This window comes from Carassius auratus, unplaced genomic scaffold, assembly GCF_003368295.1.
Source record: "Carassius auratus strain Wakin unplaced genomic scaffold, ASM336829v1 scaf_tig00020057, whole genome shotgun sequence".
In the NCBI taxonomy this organism is placed as follows: Eukaryota; Metazoa; Chordata; class Actinopteri; order Cypriniformes; family Cyprinidae; genus Carassius; species Carassius auratus.
In genome coordinates this window covers 22308-29112 of record NW_020525003.1, presented here as the reverse complement: position 1 = coordinate 29112, position 6805 = coordinate 22308, and the positions used below count along the sequence as shown (strand labels likewise).

The window sequence follows — 6805 nt, the reverse complement described above, 5'->3', positions numbered from 1 at the left end:
GGAAAGCCTGATCTTTGTCAGCAGGCTGGGGCTCTGTAGAGAGGTTCAGCTTCTCCTGATTGTCCAAATCCAAGTCTTGCTCTTCCATACTCTCTTCGTGTGGCCAGTGGAGTCAATGTTTTTTCCTCAGTCATGCTAGCATCCAGTGCTTCAGGACTTTCGAACTGATTCTCTGGGAGAGGGGTGTTGGGAATCTGGCCACCCATGTGCATACGAATATGCTGCTGAAGTACAACTGCATTGGTGAACTCTTATGACAAATAGGACAAGAGTGTTGCATTTTAGGAGAGTGTTGGCCCTATGACACCATAATGAGCTTTAAGGTTGCCCTTGGTGGAGAAAGCCCTGCCACAGATTTTGCATTGTGTGGTCGCTCACCAGTGTGTGGCGGTAATGCATTTTGGGGAACTTTGGCAGCTCAGCACTCGATGACAAATAACACATTCATTGGGGTCATTTGTCTTCTTATCCAAGCCATCCACCATCTGCTGAAGTTTTGCAGTATCAGAGCCATTTTCGCCAGATAGACCATTACCGTTTATGTGGTGCAATGAATCAGAGGAATCTTTGCCTTGATCCAGTCCCGCCATCTCCTGACCAAACATGCCAGAAGAAATGGATGCACCGTCGCTGCCAGATGAAGAAGGCCTCTGGGAGTAGAGGTCCCCACCTACTGGAATATCATATGAGGGCTTGAATCCTTGGAGCACTGGTGGATGGAGACTTGTCGAGGGAAGCCCCAGCACTGGTTTGGTGTCCACAAAACTGTTTTCATCTATAGGCATGGACATGCCATAAGGGATGCCACTGTTTGTCGGCATGTTGTCAAGGTGTTCTGGTACGGGATATGGATTCATCTTGATGTGTGGGTATTTTTCTTTGTGCCTCTGGAAATGCACTTTAAGGTTTCCTTTGGTTGTGAAACGGTTTCCACAGATGTTGCATTTAAAGGGCCTTTCGCCAGTGTGTGAGCGTAAGTGGATTTGTAGAGCGCTGTCATTTCCAAATGTCTTCCCACAGAATTTGCATTTGTGCCTGAACATAGGTTCACCAGAGACCATATTTGACTCCAACATGCCAGGGATCTTATTTTTTGCCTTTTTAGAAGGAATCTATGCTTGTTGCAAGGGTATTAAAGGGACTCTGTAATCCACTGACCCTGGGGATTGAGGAAGCAGCGCTGGAAGTCGGCTAGCTAAATCGGGAAGTCCTTTCAAGTCTGCTTTTAAGGGCACGGAGACCAACCTCCAGTTAGGGATGTGGGGATGGTGGCAGACTGAGGTAGCTTGGCTTGTTTTAAGGCTTCCAAGGACAAGTTCTGGGAGCCCATCCGTTTGCCAATGAGGGCAGCTGCGGCTGAAAGCTGCCTGTGATAAATGTGCACCCAGTGCTTTCAGTGGGATCCACAGCGGCACCCAGTGCGGAATGGAAACTCTGAGGTGCCATCATGGCCACCTGGATGCGTATCTGCTCGGTTAGCTGAATCTGCTGCAGTTGTTGCTGCTGGAGACTGACCAGCTGTTCCAGGATCATGGGGATTGCAAAAAAGGCATCTTCGTGTGGTTGTGTGGGAGGAGACTTCTGATTCAACGAACTGGATGACTGTTGTGTTACAGCAACTTTAGTAGAAGCCATGGACTCCAGAGTCACAGAGTCTTGCAATTTGGAAGATACAATGTACCCCACATCTGAACTGCCAGACAAATCTTGATGGTGATTTGAGGGGTCATCCTGGTTCAGCATGATCTCTCCTTCCATCATTTCCTCAGACTCTGCACTATGCTTTGAATGTGAATTACTGGTAGACTGATTTCCCAGGAAATCACCCGGAGAATGCTGGGAGAAATCAGGGGTCACTCCACTCCCATCGCCATCTTTCATGATCACCACCTGCTGACTCTTAGTGCAATTTCTCTCATGTTCGAGAAACTCTGCCTCATCGAAAGAACTCCGCGCAACATTTGTCGCAAACCCTCGTCTCCTCTGATCGTCGCCTCTTAGAATCATTGCCATCATCCTCACCTTGAACGTTGTGCAAGATCCTGCACCAAAGAGAAAAAGTTCAAGAGATGGACTTAATATTCAAGACCCAAGGATAAATGTGCAGTAAATATGGAACAAATTATAGATAAATATAATGTTATCAGTATGCATTATTGAAAAGATAACGCATAAAGTGTTGTAATGAAATATACACAGTCCTATTTTACTTATGTTCTGAAATTAGTGGCATAATTGGATTTAATTTGCACAAAACAGATGTTTAACATTGGGAAAAACAGATGTTACATAAACTTCAGTTGATTTTTTAAGCAGCCACATTCACAGCTATTCAGTTATGCAGATGAGGACAGCATTTACAACATGTTCAAAAATAAATACCCAAATTGTACTAGAAAGATTTACCAATACAAAAAGCTATATAAAATATAAACTTCCTCCTCAATCATCTATTCCTAATATATAAACAGCACATCATATGTTATGCAGCTCTAATGAAATGCTAAACAAATCAAATTAAGCTGCAGCACCATTAGGAAGGGCCTTTTAACAGGGCCATTGTTAAATGCAAATTTCATCATCTCTTATGAATGGGAAAGACCACCGGTTAACATTCTGACAGTGAAAATTGTTCACTAGACAACTTAAATAGTAAAGAAAACAAGTTGCATTGCTCACAGAGCCAGCAGTCAACCAACCAGCACATCCATTTGAGAAAGCAAACAAGAGTTAGTTAGCTATTAAAAAAAACATTGCCATTGATTGCATCTTATATGTCTAAAGAATCAGTGGAGATGCAAACAAAACCTTAAAATGGTTTTATTAAAACAAATTATTCCAGAAATGAATCATGTTTCAACCATTTGTTTAGGGTTAGACAATTGGACGGACACACTGTAAACCCTGCGCTGTATAAAGCTCACCACGTGGGGGCGTTTGATCAATGAACAAGGCATATAATGTATCTTTGCTGATACCTTCAGTGTTGCACACTGATTGTACCTTAACTGAAAGAGAATTCAACATGCTATGTTATATAACAAAACTTAATAAAATCAACTTAAAGCAAACAAGACAAACAAACCCCATTTCCCAGTCTAACAAGCACATCTATATACATTATTTACGAATGACCACATTTCAGTATGTCGTGAAAAGAGTCATGTAGTTTACATTTACACCCCCATTACACACAACTTCATTTCCATCCCCCATCCACTTGTCCATATGCAACCAAAAGAAACTGTGGGGGATTTATTGCTCTGGTCAAGCTTGTTCGCGACTCACATTTCATGCCGACCTGTTGAGCACCTTTGTTTAACAGTGGTCAGTGATACCAGAACGCCACATCAAATATTAACACACGAGCATAGTCTGGAAAATACGTGTACATTTATCAGCCAGTGATAAAACTGATCAAAGCAGAAACACATTTAACGAGTTTTTTTTTTTTTCAAGCATTCTTAAAAGCTCAATAATATTTCCACTTTCTCTAAATAGAAAATAATTTAATATTATAGTTTTTTTTTTTAATTACGACACTCACCAAAAAGTAAGAAAACAAGAAGTCGCTGACTCGACGAATATAAAAACGCCGATAAATATCTGACATCGTAAATCGCAAATACGTAAACATCAGATAAGCTAAACAATTAACAAACAAACAAAACAACAATGAAGCAAACCACCCTCTTTCTTAAAACTCAAGTGAAGTTGCTGCGATAGTAGACATTCATCAAAGTTTCAGCGCATTTGTAACTAATTTAATGTCGTTTTTTTTTTGATTTAACGATTTATAAAGCTCGTTGTGATCCAACTGACGCATAATTTCATATTTCAGATATTAAATGAAACAAATAATCTACAGTAGGCTACACGAGCAATAAAATAAATAAAAACAAAGTTTTGTGTCATCTCAAACTTACCATTTTGTGTCGAAGCGGGATCGTCTGAATTGATATGCTGTGGTTTGGATTGCTTGCGCCTCGACATGGTAACCTACAACCATCAGGGGCGAATAGTAAGACTATTTAGTCCCTCTCCTTTAGAAATTCTCCAGGTTGGGGGAAATTAGCCCCTCGAGTAGAAATGCGCATGTCAAAGTAATTATTATTATCAATAATGCATTGCGATTTATCATGCTCTTCTGACAGCTGATTGGCTCCGGTCCAAAGTGCTCGCGCATTATTCAAATGAGGCTTCATTGATGAGAACTGCAGAGTCGAGAGAAAGGGGGAGGAGATGTGAAAGAGAGAAAGAGGGAGGGAAAAGTGATGCTAGAGAGAAAGAGACAGAGATAGAGAGAGAGAGAGAGAGAGAGAGAGAGAGAGAGAGAGAGAGGAGGGGAAGCAAGTGTGCAGGCGGGGAGAAAAAACTAATTATTTTAGAACACTAGCTATTTCATTTATTATATTTTTTTTCTTAAAGCCTAACTATTGTATGAATATTGATATCTTAGATTGTATTTTTATTTAACATATTTTAAATGGACATTTGTGAGTCTCGCTTTATGTATTTATAGCCTTTATCTTATGTATTAATAAATCATGAAATTTGAATTGTGTTTTCAGTTTTTACAGTACTGTATCTTCTGTTTTGAATAAAAGCCTGAAAAAATATAAAGATGTTCTTGATTCTAAATGAAGCTAACATAAAATGTATTTTTTCAGTGTACATAAAGACAAATCTGTGCGTGGTTCACTCTGTGATTTAAATATGGAAATTGCAACTGACATTAATTCATCACATTAAACACAAAGACCTGCCTGTCACACTGTACTCATATGTGGAATGAATGAATGAAGAGCAGACAAGTAAATATATGCAAATGTTGAAGGAGAAATGATGAAAAAACAGCAGTTTAGTTAATTCAAATGCAGTATGTAAAGCAACCATAAAACCCATGGAACATGGGGATATTAAGAAAGATTCTTTTTTATATTTAAAATAGTGTTATATATATATATATATATATATATATATATATATATATATATATATATATTATATATATATATATATATATATATATATATATATATATATATATATATATATATGGGATATGTATAAAAATAAAAAATCAAATGGTGAAAATATTAATGTTTTTTAGATGTTTAATAATTGTATTATATTCTTGTTTGAAGTTTTGGTATTAATGGAAATGCAGTTCTGTTTTTGTTTTTGTGATATATTTCTAATATCTGTATCAATGTATCATATTTTTTTAGGTTTAAAATACAATTTTTTTATGGAAATACTCTTGGAAGGAAAAACAAAACAATTCCTATTCACACTGTGATTTCCAAATATTTTGTTATGATAAAACTATGATAAAAGTGGGAAAACAAACAATAACAGACAAAATGTTATTTACAGTATATGTGTGTGTGTGTGTGTGTGTGTGTGTGAGAGAGTGTGAGTGTGAGTGAGTGAGTGTTGATGATTTTAAGGGTTGCTATAACCAAAAATTACCAAAATATCTTAATGCGAGACGCAATATATACCAAAAGCTTCAATATATACATATTTTTTTTATAATGTCACTTACTGGATATAAAAATAAGCACTGGTCAGTGGAGTTTTTTAGTTTCTGTTTGTTTTTAGTCAGGATGTATCATAGATGCCAGACGATTACTGGATAAGGCGGCGTATGAGTCATGTGTTTGCAGACACTGAACAGTGAAGTCAGATGCATTTGCTTATAATTTCTTGACTCTGCTTTTAATGCAAATGGCCCGGCTTCCATCATATTTAACGCACACAACCAGCCTTTCAGAGCTAACAATATGCTTTGCTTTTCTCTGGATAATCTCAGTACATCAGATGTGTCAGTAACTGCTTTTAAAGCATGCACCAAGTGGCACATCCTGTTCTGCATTGGACAGCTATGGCTTTGTAAATTTCCCAGCTCAGAATGGGCAGAGATTTTTTTAAACCCCTCTTCCCTCCCACCCCCTTTTTTTCATAGGACAATGTGAGAATGGCAAGTGCTTTGAGGGTGCGAAAGAATTTATAGCTTTTCTCAAAAGAAGATAGAGCATCACCCCCCACACATCTCACCGTCAGCTGTGTATATGCCTTACACCGGAGGAGATTGATGTCCTTAAACTTAATGGAGGGCCTCACTGACTTAGGAGAGCATGCAGGAAGAAAGAATATTTTCAATCCATTTCACCAATCCAGACTTGTAAGTGTCGTATCCATTAAAATCAGTCAGTGGAGTCAGTGGAGGTTAAAGCAAACGCTGTGACTCACCCATCTTTCCAGAATCTGGCTGCTAGGTGTTTGGGAAAATACTTAACTTTGCATTGTTGGAATACCTTAATGCAGACATTCACTCTTAAAAAATAGCCATAGAAGAACTATTTTTGGTTTCCTAAAAAAACCTTTTAGTGAACAGTTAAAAGAAACATTTTAACAGTCTAAGGACCTTTTGTCTAATGGAAATGTTGCATGGATTTTAAATTTTTTTTCATTGATGTCAATAAAGAACTTAATTTTTAAGAGTGCATAAAGAACTTTTTGTGGAATGGAAAGGTTCCAAAGATGTTGTTAAAGGTTCTTCACGGAACCAAAGAAACCAGTGAAGAGGTTTTATTTTAAAGAGTGTATTATTAAAAATAAAGATTTTAACAGTGATGCAATAGAAGAACCATTTTGGGTCGCCAAAGAACCTTTCAGTAAACAGTTCTTGAATAATTATTATTAGTTTGAAGGACATTTTAATAATCTTAAGAGCAATTTCCCAAAACCTTCATCGAATGGAAAGGTTCCTCATGGAATTATGAATCCTAATTAACAA

The 6805-nt window shown here is 37.7% G+C and overlaps 1 pseudogene; it reads right to left on the bottom strand.

Annotated features, from left to right (window-relative positions):
• Nucleotides 1-7: 7 nt before the first annotated feature.
• On the bottom strand, nt 8-4009 carry LOC113076344 (sal-like protein 4; annotated as a pseudogene).
• Between the last annotated feature and the right edge of the window lie 2796 nt (nt 4010-6805).